The 14,618-nt window shown below is 36.2% G+C and overlaps 1 pseudogene; it reads left to right on the forward strand.

Moving 5' to 3' along the window:
* The first annotated feature begins 10,296 nt into the window (after positions 1-10,296).
* LOC125192571 lies at positions 10,297-12,383 on the forward strand (annotated as a pseudogene).
* Positions 12,384-14,618: the final 2,235 nt, after the last annotated feature.

The following is a 14,618-nucleotide window of genomic DNA, read 5'->3' on the forward strand; positions in this document are numbered from 1 at the left end:
ATGAAATTGTCATTCCATTCCCATCTCCATTCCATTCCCTCCTCATTCCATTCCATCATACCAAGCATGGCCTAAGGGCTTAAGCCCCTATTGAATTGAATTTTTTAATATTTTTAAATATTTGTAAAATTTATTCAACTTTTATACAAATTATTACGGTATTGTGCAAAAGTTTTTATCTCTTAATCTCTTTTATATTATTTTCTCTTATTTTATTTTTTTCCACCTAAAATGTGTATCATTTTTTAAATATACATGAAAAAACAAGTCAATTGCTTAAGCTAAGGAAATACTATTATTGATCTAAATTATAGTATAAAATAAAGTTTCAAATAAAATATTGAAAATATAGTCCCTAGTCGTACTAACCATTTTCTATGTCCGGCCTCTAGCGACAAATACGGCAAAAAAAGCATTGATAAAATCGAATATTGGATGTCATGCTAAATATGAAGAAACAGAAATAGAGTTGGCATTGACTATTTTGCTTCAATTTCGTGTACATAAAGAGTAAGTAGTATAATGAGAAAAGAGGAGGAGATGAGTAGGTAACAAAAACTCAAAATTGGAAGAAAAGAGACATTAACAGAAAAGATGATTCGAGAAGAGGCCTTGGAAAACTGGGACATGAAATCATCAATGAGCATTGAACTTTTCAAACTATGGAGACTCGGGTTGATTGAAAACAATCCCATTCCCATTCTATCATTCCTCATCTCCTCTACATAGCCGCGGCAGCCTCCACAATCTCTCCCAGCTCCAGGTGGTCCATCTGCGCGGCCTGGTGGTGGCCGCCTGAACGTCCTGCAAAAGGCGAGGAGGTGGCGGGGCGGGGCAGCAGGTCGGATATCTCCGGGAAGTTGAGGATGGCGGCGGCGCCCTTGACGGCGAGGGCGGCGGCGTCGTGGGCCCCGCGCGGCCATCTCGGCGGTGGCGAAGGTGCCGAGCCAGATCCTGGACTTCTTCTTGGGCTGTCGGATCTGATGTCCATTTCCCCACGCCCGCATTCTCACTCTCTGTGACACACTCTTCCTGCCCCGGGGCTTCGTTGCTGCTGCTGTCGCGGCCTCTCTTTTTGCTGCACTCGCCCATTCAAAGGAATGATCTCAAATCTCAATCATATTGAGATTTTTAGATACATCCACTGTTTTATACTCCTGTCTATATATATATATGCATGTATGTGTGTATGTGTGTGGTGTGTAGAGAGTGTTGAAATATATAGGCGAGTTTATTTTTTTCTTCTTCCGTGTTCGTGTATGTATAGTGTATGTATCGGTTGGTAAGACAGGAGGGAGCAACCTCTTTTCTTTTTTTTTTTTATTCTGATTTTTTGGTGTTGGAATAAAATTTGGGAGGGCATTAAGGGCCGTCTCCACCGAATCTAACTTTTATGGCTGATTTGTTTTCATCATTTGATTTTTGATTTGTGATATTTTAATGATGTAATCCACACTCGATTCTAGCATTTGCATTTTAAAAAACGCTTCAAAAAAAGTGAGTTGAAAATAGTAATGACTGCTAATCCCACTAATTTAATTTACTCACTTCACCATAAAAAATACATTTAATATTGACTGGCCCACAAAAAATAACACATTCATTTATAAAACATTTTCAACCAATAATAACCTACACATCATTCCACTAATACTACTTCTCACTTACTTTTCTCTTCTTCTCTCTTACTTTTTTTTCCTTGTCTCTTATTTTACCAATTTATATTAAAACCCGTGTCATATACCAATTATCATATTCTCCGGACGGGCTGAGATTAGTTTTAACAAATGTTAGAATCATTGCCTCACTCGGCCATATCTGCTTCCACAGTACTCGGGCTGTCCCCATGCGCCATGGAGCCCCTCAAAGCTTGCAATAGACCGTCGCTGGTCTATTGGAACACTCTAACTATTTTGTTAAGAATAGACGAGTCCAATGCTATTCGATCACATGGCTTACTATTCTAAATTTTTATAGTCCATTCTAGTATCAATTGCAGTTCAAATAATTAATTAGCACATGCTTAGATATGTATTTTATACAGTACAAAGAGAGGGGACGAGTAGTTAAAACAGTGGTTTGAGTTAAGGCGTAAATTGTAGATTAAACCAGCAACGTCATTTAATTAATTGAATTATATATCCTCGCCCACAGCCAAAGCAACCGAAATATGTACAGGTACGAATTTTGCATTATATCTCAATTATTTTATGGAATTAGTAGGTTCGGGAAAGGTATGTACTAGTATTTATTTCTTGGTATTACATAAAGTGGAATCTCCGTTGCTCAAACTTTGTGTGCCATTTATATGCGTATTCACCTTTGTATCTAACGTTGAATTATATAGAAGAAAAAACCAATTTCACTTTAGGAAAAAAAGGACAAAAATACTACTCTTAAACTTTGATTGACTAACTCGTGTATGCTCATTTCTTATAGATTTGATACTTTTTACATACAAGATACATATTTTTATTATAAACTAAAGAATAAAGGTCAATTTTGATCCTAAATATATGACCAAAATATAAATTTGGTCCAAAACGTTCACTTTAAAAAAAACAGGTCCATAACAAATGAAATCCTTGTCGGAGTGGCCCTTTTTTGACGATTCCGTCAAAAAACTAACAGTCGTGCTACTGTGCAATTACCGTTGACCGTTAGTTTTTTAACGGAACCGTCAAAAAAAAGGACTACTTTAGCGACATTTTCATTTATTATGCATGGACCTGTTTTTTAAAAAGTGAATGTTTTGGACCAAATTCATATTTTGGTCATATTTTTAGGACAAAAATTGACCTTCACTCTAAACTGAATATATAACAATGAAAACTAGTACTGTACTACAAATTAAACAAACTGCTTAAAATAGAAGTAGTACATGCTAATTTGTGTTCAATCATCCAAAACATAGTACCCAATGTAATTGATCTTGAATCAGGCGGCGGGACATCGGTGCTAATTAGTGTGAATTATTTGATACAGTAGAATAGTGCAAAAAATGATAAAAAGAAGAAGATTGTTATAAGAAGTAATAATAATATGATAAAAATATGATTCTTGAAGAGAGAGACTAGTAGTGAGCTAAAGTAAGATACCTTAAATAAAAAATCACGAATGAGGAAATGATTTTTTAGTAATATACATATAAAAAATATACGAGATTTAATATTAAAATTTCAATTAATTAAATCAAAATTGTCTTACAATAACATTATAAATGATAATAAATATACTTACTTTGAGACAAACTTCAAATTATCCAAACTAAACACATCAAACTCTAAGAGCACTCCCAATGGGCCCTGCTAAACTTCATTTTCACTAACACGAGTTTTCACTACTAATGGGCCCATTTCGCCCCCCGGCGTTATTCCTCCCGGACTAACGCCAACCGTGATCCATCGCTGAAACATCAACCACGCCGCCCACCGTGCGCGATTCGATGGTCTCACATAATTTTTTTTTTTTTTTTTAAATGGCTATATCTATAATTCCACCACTATAAATACTTCCTCTTCCTCCTCCATTCATCACACACTCTCTCAATTTTTCAATCTCTTATATCTCAATCTTCAATCTTCAAAATTATGAGCTCTAGTAGAAAAATTCTCGAAAAGTAAGTGGTAAAGTGGCAAAGAGTCGAGTTCGAAAATTCCCAACACCGATGAAGAAATGGCTATTGGAATAGCTTCGTTGTTGTCGATGGGTTCTCCTCCTGCCAATATCCATATGGTCCGTCTCTATTGCAGATCTACGCCACGCATTTCTCCGTACTTCCCAAATGGCCTCCCTCAAGACGCTTCACCGACGATGCAGTATCGCCCCAGATAGTCACATCGTTGTTCGGACACTTCGGATCAACCCTGCGCGACGAAGAATCTCGTGCCGCGACGTACACAACGGATCCGACACTCACGGACGACTAACAGGTGGAAGAAGCCCGAGTCGCCCAGAGCGAGCTGGTGCTGCACCGGCGCGACGGGCCAAGGATCATCGATACGGCTTCCGATGAGAAGCCGGCGGACAAGGACTACGATGAGCACTCGAAGAGTCCGAGCTGGATAGCCAATCGCTGGGCTGACACGACGCAAGACGCGTGCGCAGCAACTACCGGACTGAGATCATGTTCTCAAAGCAGTTACTTTAAGTACACGACCAACAAGACCGCCGATGAAGACCATGGCGTTGGAGCACATCCGCCGGCATTTGGAGTTGCCTCATGAGGGACTGCTTCATTTCAACGGTATATATTCTAACTTGATGACGAACATGACGAGGGCCAGAACGAGCACATGGTCCGAGACGGTGCCATCCGGGACGTATAGTGGCCAGCTTGTCGAAGGGCTTCAAGTATTGAAAAATCTATGATAGGCCGAAGGATCTCCCCAAATTCCGGACGGAGATGCACATGCGTCGCACGGAAATCGGTAAGGCCACATTTAGCGGGCAGGAGGCGGGGCCACATCCCCATCGACTGCTCCGGTGATGGTCCGCACGACCGCCCTACGGGAGCGGCGGCGGAGGCGGAAGGAAGGGCACATCGCCGCATGCCCGCCGGAATCCCCTGCTTCTACAACAAGCCACGTTCTCTTCCAATGTCGCCACTTCCGGCGCAGCTTTTACATGTCGTATTTACCATGCTGCACCCTGCATAGGGCTAGACCCTCCGGTCGACCATCCAAAATACGAAGATCAAGACGGGCCCCCCGCCGGACGCCCCCCCCTCCTCTTAGTTTTTTAAATCCTTGTTTTTTATGGTTTTTTATTTGTAGTTTTTTTCCTTTCAAGCATTATATTTTCCAATGATTAATACAACGACGAATTGTTCATTTATAAATCTATTTATTAAACACATTTGTAGGGAAAAAATTAAATAATATTAAAAATGATGATGTAAAAATGAAATGTTGAGTTAGGAGAAATAAGTGGAGTAAAAACCATTGGAGCAATACAAAGTTGGCTAAAATCAATAAATTTTGGTGCTTGATGTGATGCTTGATATGGTGAGTTTAGTGGTAACAAGAGTTTTTAGCCTAATTTAATCGGGAGTGCTCTAACTTAGCATTACAAACTCTAACCCAAACATAATAAACTTAAATAAAAAAATTCTAACATTCAATCCACCATAATTTCTTTTATATTTTCATGGTTAATATATATAGTCCAAGAATATTAAAATTTGACATAAAAAATTAAACCGAAAAGATGAAAAAAAAAAGAGTTAAAAGTTGAAAAGTCAAATACAGTTTGACGCACTCTTTGAAAATTGTACTACATTTTTAAATTTTATTACTGTGATTGTACTATTTATTTCTTGGGAGTTTGGCTTTCTTTTCCTTCTCAGTTAAAAACCATGACAATTTATTCTTCTATTTGTTCAGATATTTTACAAGCTGAAATCTATTTCAGCCCCTTCCATCATTCAAGCAATCAATTAATTTAGCCTTTTAATAGCACTGATTTAGGAAGTAGTTGAAGACTGTATATTGAAATTTTTAAAAAATTTAACAATAGAAAATAAGAAAAGAAAATTGTTGGCATGTGCTGAAGCCCCTCCCCAGCTCTATGTGTGTCCGCCACTGGAGACTACTAGCTATTCTTTGCTCCTTATTCGCCTAGTAGTACAATTATTATACTACAAGTATTTAGATATAATAGGACATATGTTGAAAATTAATAATCTCTAGCTTGATATACATTGCTATGGAAGACTACTTTGTACCTCACCTAATCGAATTAAATTCAATTGAATTATATATGGAGCTTGCATTGCAATATTGCATGATGTTGTAACACATGCAACTAGATATTAACAATCTTCGGTTTACCCCCATTAATTAATTATAACGATAACCAAAACGGTTGATATATGTAGACGTATATCTCTTTTTTGTTACATACCTAACTCTTTTGTCTACACGTAGAAATCAGTAAATTAAATGCCCAAGTAGATTTAATTTATACAAAACAAATCAAATTCATGAGATATTCCTAGGAATTTAAGTAGCATCGTTTTATCGACATCGAGAATGTGTTTAGTTACTGGATTCAGTTCCATGGTTATATAACTAAAATTAATTCTTACTAATGGAATTGCAAGTACATATAAGTATAAAATTAGGTATTAATTTCGCACTTAATTTTTTCGCAAAGAAAAAGACTGATTCTGTCGTTCTTGGCCCTTACACTCCGCCGACATCATGTGACACTTAATTTATTATAACTCATAAGCTGGTCAAGTATCGCGTGATTTTCTTGAACTTTGCCTTTTTATAAAAACTAGCATTCCTCACTTCGCCAGAGCGGAATCTCAGGTTGGATTTGGGTCCACGAAAGATACCAAACATTGCTGTATTAATAAATTTGTGTGTTGATCAAAATTGAACTATTACATAAATGCACGAGCATACGTTTTTGTGCATTCATATATTAAGCGAGTGTATTTCATTTTGATTAGCCCACATCTAGTGTGGTTTGAAAATTACTACACAAATAAGAATTTAAATACTAAGACACATATAAATAAGAATTCTCAATGACACGCGTGATTTTCAGTTTAGCCAGAATAGTAACATACTTACATTAATTACGACCAGTGGCAAGTAATCCTCAAATAAATACTCACTTAGTCCCACAATAAGAGTTACGTTGGCGTGATACCTAATTTTAAGAAATATAAATAATAGTTGCTCAAAATGTTAATGGAATATGATTCATTTTTATATTGGTTTTATAATAAATGTGAGACCTACTTATCATTTAGAAAAAGTGAAATGTGACTCTTATTATGACAGACCGAAATGATCAAATGTGACTTTTATTTGTGGGACTGGGGGGAGAAATTAATTAAATTGAGTAAACTACAGTATTTATTAATGTCATAAAAGATCATAAAATAAAAGTATAAAACGTCAAAGAATCTTAACTTAAAGCCTAGGCATTTAAAGTAGGTCTCATAGCGTGTTACAACCTTCGTTATGGTGGAAGAATTTAAATGAGTACTAGTAAAATTTACATCACTTATTAATAATTTTATAGCTTAATCCCTAAATTGATTATTCTATAGGAGTATTTCTTATGTGAATGTGTTACGTCCCCCAATATATATTGTCTCCTCCAAATTCTATTTTGAGTGACTTAAATAATATGATTCCTTATGTTGTATATTAATGAGATCAATTAAATAAAGAAAATAAAAAATTAAAACAGTGAGCTATTAATTGCTATCAATTTACATAAGATGATATTAACCTCTTCTACAAAATACTTGCTAACAAATTTTTACTCTATTTGACTTCACACCGAAAACGAGTATTTGTAATTGCGAGACCAATTTGAAATTAAAATAGTAGACTTAAGAGCATACTCGTGTGTATCGGGGATTTGAGAGAGGAGAAGAGAAGAGAAATTGAGTTGAATATTTGCAGTTCTTTTAATATTTGACAGAGAAGAGAAGACGAGATTGAAGAATGTTTCGGGCCTTTCTTCTTTTTTTAAGCTAGTTGGGTTCAAATTTGGGCCCAACTATAACCAGCTATGGAATCATATTATTAATAAGCTCCGTGACTGCATTGATGCGCGACTAACATGGGTTGGGCTTCTGTGGGTGGCTGGGTGAAGTGGTTCTTATACTAGATGGACTACTAGTTTTGATGATTGATTTGTGATGTGAACTTTAGGAGTGGGATGATATGGTGCACAATTTTTGAAGTTAAATGTTAGCTCATTTAGAAAAAAAGAAAAGAAAAGGGTGCGGCTTCGTTATGTAGAGACAGATGAGTCCACATGTTGTTATGGCAAGGAATATTCACGATGTCAAATTGGCTGCTCCTGGTGGTGAGGGGGTGAATCGAAGTGCAATTTTAGTCGGGTTAAAAATTATAGGAATTATTATCATTTAAATCATACATTTGTTTAGATAAAAGTTCGAGCCTACTACGACCGTTAATTTGGGGGCAATCTTGGATTTACATAAACCCATTTGTCTAGCTCAAACCCATTTTGTTTTGGTTTCTCTACTAGCCTGAACATTTATGTAACAAAATGGTAAGTAGTATAATTAACTAGAGCTAATTACTAAATTGGACTTGTAGTGAGTTTAACTCGGGCTTCTAATAAGCATGGTTGAGTTTGGAAAGAATTCAATTGAAGCACGTAGCTCAAATCATTTTTTTTATTTGATCATAGATGTACCCAAATCTATTTTATTTCTCTAGTGGATCGATTTTAGGCCGATCTTTGTTCTGGACTGAGGTGGCTTGGGTCAACCCTATTTACTAAACAAATCTATATGTGGATATATATTATTCTCCACTACTCTCATTCACAAATAAAAAAACAAGATATTTATAGGTTATATCAAATTCATTTACTTCTCGCCAATAAGATCATTTAATTGACAAAGACATGATATGGAAGTCTACAATAAATTTGACTTTAGTATCGGAAAATGCATGTAAAGAATAAATAAATAAACTTAAAAAAATATAGCAACTATATTGGAATTATTTACAGCTTTTAAATTGATCTTCGATAACAATACTACATGTAGTCATGGTTTTAGGCATGAATTTTATACACGGATTAAGAATTTAATTTTCGATTTCATCATTTTTTGACAATTAATCCTTTTCTATAGAGTAATTAATAATTACTCCATATAATATACCTACATGCTTATATAAAATATAATGTACCCACATGATCATGATCATATGAACTGGTTTCGAGAACATAAATTTGCAGCTTGTCATCTAGCTACCTTTATTTAACATTGGTCAAATCGATTGATAAAAATACTAAGTAGTCACTTAGACTTAAACTTTGAAATGACAATGGCATGAAAGTAATAATTAAGTTTCGTTACTAGGATATGTGTGTTTGTTTTAAAATATACCCACTTGAACAAAGTATTTTATATCCATGTTCACACAGCTGGTTTCAAATATAAAGTTAGCAGTTTACTAGCTACGTTTACATAAAATAAATACCTTGAGATTGATGGGTCAGGGTCAGGGTCATGGGTGGATAACTGGATATACTATCAATCTTTCTTTTTGTTGCTAGACAGAAAAGTAATTTATGAATCAGTATTATACTAGTAATAACTAAATTTGCAATATATTATCTCCGCTCCATAGTATTTAGCTCATTTTTTCATTTACGCTCCATAATAATAGTGTAATTTCTCGCTTTAGTAAAAATCAACACATTTCTTCTCATTTACTTTACTCCCTCTTACTTTACGCTTCTTCAACTTCTACCTTTTTCATTCCCTACTTTATTCTTCCTTTACTTAATACAATTTTTCTTAATCTTCATCTAAAAAATGTCTCTACTATTACGAACGATGGAGTATGTAGGTAGCAAGGTTTTTTTCCGGAGAATTTAGTAGGCTTTCGCATGTATATATCAATCACATGGCAGGAATGGTTATTCTGTTTATCAACTACTATATTAAAATAAATGTAAGTTTTTGTTAAGCATTAATCGAATCAAATCAAACATATATATTAATAACTGAAATTTATTAACATCGTTTAGTTCTTTTCTATTCGACAAAAGATAAATTTATGTAAATAAGTCTCCTTATTTTTGATTAGATCGAATTGATTTTCTTTAACTGGTTTTATTTTTTAGAGACGTAATTTCATAGTTAACTTATCCTCAATGTATAGTTTAGGATATTATTTTCACACTACTACTTTAGGAAACAAATCATTAGTGTAGATTATGAATTAATTATGCCAATAGGAAACACGGAAATCGTAGAACTGCATATAGAAAATCTGATTTTCAAGAAAGATTAGTTATTATCTCTTTCTTAATTAATGTCTTCATTCATAGAAATGCGTGGCTGTTGTATTAAGGAAAGAAAGATTACTCGTTATCAGCTAAAATAGATATTCGATTAAAATGGATAAATCCCTTAATTTTCGAAAATATTAGTAATAGCAGTAGTATTTATGCGAAATGGTCTTCTAAACTTATCTGCTAGGCCAAAAACATTCAAAGTCAACCTGTTAACACATAACATTAATCTTTAAGCAAATAAAGACGCTACTCCGACAAGGACATGGGCCCACACTAAATTAGTTTGGACATTATCGGAAATTTATTACTCCTCTACAAAGAATATGCACAACATAGTCAACCGTTATCGGAATATAGCAATAAAATAGTGGAGATAAACAAATTAGCAAATTGAAGCTGTGATTTCGCTATTATAATTGACAAAACAGGCTGTCATTTCTTTCCAGTCCACTATATTAGGTTTGAAAAATCTTGATCTTTATCATTTAGAGAGTAGAGAGAGAGAGATGGCGGGTGGGGGAATAGTGGATTCAAAGGGCGGAGCCAGAGCTCATCTCTATGAGTATACCATCACTCCTTATTTCATCTTCGCTTGCATTGTTGGCTCCATGGGCGGCTCCTTGTTCGGCTACGATCTCGGTGTTTCTGGTAGCTTTTCTTTTCCCTTATTTCATCAATTCTTAAGCATTCCTAAATCCTAATAATCGAGTTTGAAAATTGCAGGAGGAGTGACCTCCATGGATGACTTCTTGTTTGAATTCTTCCCCAAAGTATACAGAAGGAAGCAATTGCATCTCAAAGAAACAGATTACTGCAAATACGACAACCAGATTCTGACCCTCTTTACATCCTCACTCTACTTAGCCGCCTTAGTCTCTACATTCGGAGCCTCCCACGTCACCCGAAACAGAGGCCGCAGGGCCAGCATCATCTGCGGCTCCATCAGCTTCTTCTCCGGTGCAATCATGAACGCCGCCGCTCAGAACATCGCAATGCTTCATCATCGGCCGCATCCTCCTCGGCTTCGGCATTGGCTTCGGCAATCAAGTCAGCAAACCAAACACTAGTTTTTTTGGGAATATCTCGTTTTATATGAGCAATTAAATTAATGATGTGAAAGCCTTATGCTGTGCAGGCAGTGCCGTTGTACTTTCAGAGATGGCGCCTGCGAAGATACGGGGCGCCATCAACCAGCTCTTCCAGCTCACCACGTGCCTCGGGATCTTTGTGGCGAACTTTGTGAATTATGGAGTTGAAAGGATCCATCCGTGGGGGTGGAGGCTGTCTCTCGGGCTAGCAGCAGTGCCGGCCTTGCTCATGTTCGTGGGGGGATTGTCCTCCCCGAGACTCCCAACAGCCTCGTTGAACAAGGCAGGTACGAGGAGGCGAGGAATGTGTTGGAGAAGGTAATCCATTAGAGGAGTGGCTCGTTAGACTTATATAGTGGTTTCAGTTCTTTGTTATAAGTATTTCAATTGGCAACAGGTGAGAGGCACTCCAAAGGTTGATGCGGAGTTCCAAGACCTGATTGACGCGAGCAATGCGGCTAAGGCTATAAAGCATCCTTTTCGGAACCTGTTGAGGAGGAAGAATAGGCCCCAGTTGGTCCTTGGTGCCATTGGTATACCGGCGTTTCAGCAGCTTACTGGGATGAACTCCATACTTTTCTACGCCCCCGTGTTCTTCCAGACCTTGGGTTTTGGCTCAAGCGTGGCTCTCTACTCTTCTGCCATCACCAGCGCCACGTTGGTCGTGGCCACTCTCATATCCATGGCCTTTGTTGACAAGTTTGGTCGACGAGCTTTCTTCTTGGAAGCTGGCTGTGAGCTCTTCCTATGCTCGGTATTCATTTCTTCTAACGTCACCAGTTCAGTCATTCTTTATACGTTTCTATTTTACGACTGAGCCATACAAGTGCAAAATATGATTGGTTTTGTAGGTTGCAATAGCCATTACTCTAGCACTGAAATTTGGAGAGAGAGAACAGCTGCCCAAGGTATTGGGATCTTCCTGGTGGTGGTGATATGCATATTCGTGCTGGCCTACGGGCGATCATGGGGGCCGTTGGGGTGGTTGGTCCCTAGCGAGCTGTTCCCATTGGAGACGAGATCAGCGGGCAGAGCATTGTGGTGTGTGTGAATATGCTCTTCACGGCGCTCATCGCTCAGTGCTTCCTGGCGGCGCTCTGCCATCTAAAATACGGCATCTTCTTACTATTCGCGGGCTTGATCTTCATCATGACATGCTTCATCTTCTTCTTGTTGCCGGAGACGAAGCAAGTCCCCATTGAAGAGATACATTTGCTATGGCAGAACCACCGCTTCTGGAAGAGATTCACAACCTGAAAAGAATATGGATAACCATTGATAATTAATGAATGTGTATTTACAATTTCATATAGATGTATGTTCACAGTTTGTTTGTCTCAGGAATTGTAAGCTTGCCTCACAAAAATCAGTGATTTTTTTGTCATTCTCTACAACTTGTTTCTACACTTTTTGTACTTATGATGTATCGATGATATTGCCTTTATTAATCAACTACTCCTACAATACAGTTTTCAATCAGTGAACTCCTTTAACCTCTATGCACATTGCAGTGCTACTTTTTCAGAAGCGGTGGAATAAAGCATGCTTCTATTGTTCCTGAATTCATCAGGCCATCCACAACGTAAGGGTGTGTAACGTGACCACGATTGGCCTAGTTCGTAGAGCCAGATTTGATATCGTTTATCATCCTAATTCCTACCGTTTATTCCCCTCCTATAAATTCTCAACTTCTTTCCCTACTTCATCAACATCTCAAAATTATTATCTTCTTCAAAATGTTCTAATTTCTTAACCTTTTACTTTTCAAATTCTACCATTCTAGTAATAATCTCATGTTTTGAAAACTAGCCTTTGCATATGCATAGTGGCCCCTCTTTGCCCACGCGATCAATGCATCGTCTTGACCCTTGTTTCGCCCTTTGCTTCGACCTCAGCCCCCAATCGAACCTCAGATATGAAGTTGCACTGGATGTTGAACATCAGTGTTCGCATTAGGAGATTTTCTCCAATGTTTGCGAGTACACCGCACAGGAAGTCCGGGAACTATGCGAATATTCAAAGTCTACGTGTGTTAAAGCATTCACATTAATGATCACCACCAAATCTATCGATTCTTAAGCAACGAAATACCCTCAGCATTTAATAGGTCATAGTATCAATTAATATCGTATGCTCGATGTTATGTCAAAAATTATTAACAAACGATAATCACCGAAACCTCAGTTTTCGAAATAGCCAAGAAAGACTTATCTCACTATTTGAGCCTTCTGCTATACCACACCTAAGTTGTTCATTTTCTTAGGTAAATAAACTTTGGATTGACATTGCAACCTTCACGATAGATAGTCAAAGCTATCTAAGTCGTGAAAATTCTTTTTCTTCGCAAGAACCGACTTAATTACCTACTCGAACACCAATCATAACTAGACTACTTTGAGATGACTTAGATTTATTTACTTCTTATGCATTTCAATGTAAATTAAAACATCTCATATTACAAAAGCAAAATATATTATAACAAAATATAAAAGAACTATTACATGTACAAGGATTCGAATTTTGTGTTTATCAGTCCAAACAAGATGATGCCCACAAATCAATTATGGTAATTCAAACTCTGTAGTCTATACTATCTGATGCTGTAAGTTAGAAGAGGTTTATTAATCTCCATACGATATCTTGTCTAGATCTTTATACGATACTCCTATTATATTCGGTAATGATCTTATAAGCTCCAGTAGATGATTAACCCAAATAAGTTCTAATCTTAAGTTATGCTCTTTCATTTAGAAATTTGAGTACAAAAGTCAATATGTAGTCCTACCTCCCTCTCATTATATAGACACATTTTTTCTGGGCAATGGTTATATAAAAGAGTGAACAACAATTATGGAGTTATCTGTTCATATTTGACTTTAAAAATATCGTCAGTATTCCTTAGAATTTATTTTGAAATTGGTACTTTTGGTATTTTTGATCGAAATACTTTGAGCATTTGGCAATTTCATCTTTTCACATTTTAATCTGTTCAATATGATATTATTTCAATAATGTATAAACTGATATTTTAAAATTATCTTCTTCTCCTTTGACATCCTTCACTTTGTTTTTTTATAAATTTCAATAGTAGATTTAATTTTATAAAATTAAATTTAAAATTTGGATATTTAAATACCAATAAATTATTTTTAATTAAAATTATTAATTTATGTGTTCTTTCTCGCCTCATAGCTATATATATATAGAAATTAAACTATGCAATCAACTCACACAAAACTCTTTTTAATAAATACATAAATAGGATGTCAAGGAAGAAGAAAATAATTTTAAATTAATATCTAATTTAGTACATCATTGAAATAACATCATACTCCTCCATCCCCAAAGAATATGCACTTTGGGTTGGCACAGTTTTTAATGCATAATTGATAAAGTAAGAGAAAGATAGAGATAAAAAATAAATCAAGTATTGTTAGTGGAGAATGGGTCCCACCTCATTAGAGGGAAAAGAGTTCCAAAATTAGAAAGTACATATTCTTGTGGATGACGACTAAAAAGGAAAGAAGTGCATATTCTTGTGGGACGGAGGGAGTATTGAAAAAGTTAAAATGTGAAAAGACGAAATTACCCAAATGCTCACAAGTGCGTTTTGGATCAAAATAGCCAAAATGACCAATTTCGAAATAAACCCTAAATTCGGGACTACCGCGATATTTTTAAAGTTCATGACTATAGACAAGATAAGCCCATAGA

The sequence above is a fragment of the Salvia hispanica genome, chromosome 6, assembly GCF_023119035.1.
Source record: "Salvia hispanica cultivar TCC Black 2014 chromosome 6, UniMelb_Shisp_WGS_1.0, whole genome shotgun sequence".
Taxonomy (NCBI): domain Eukaryota; kingdom Viridiplantae; phylum Streptophyta; class Magnoliopsida; order Lamiales; family Lamiaceae; genus Salvia; species Salvia hispanica.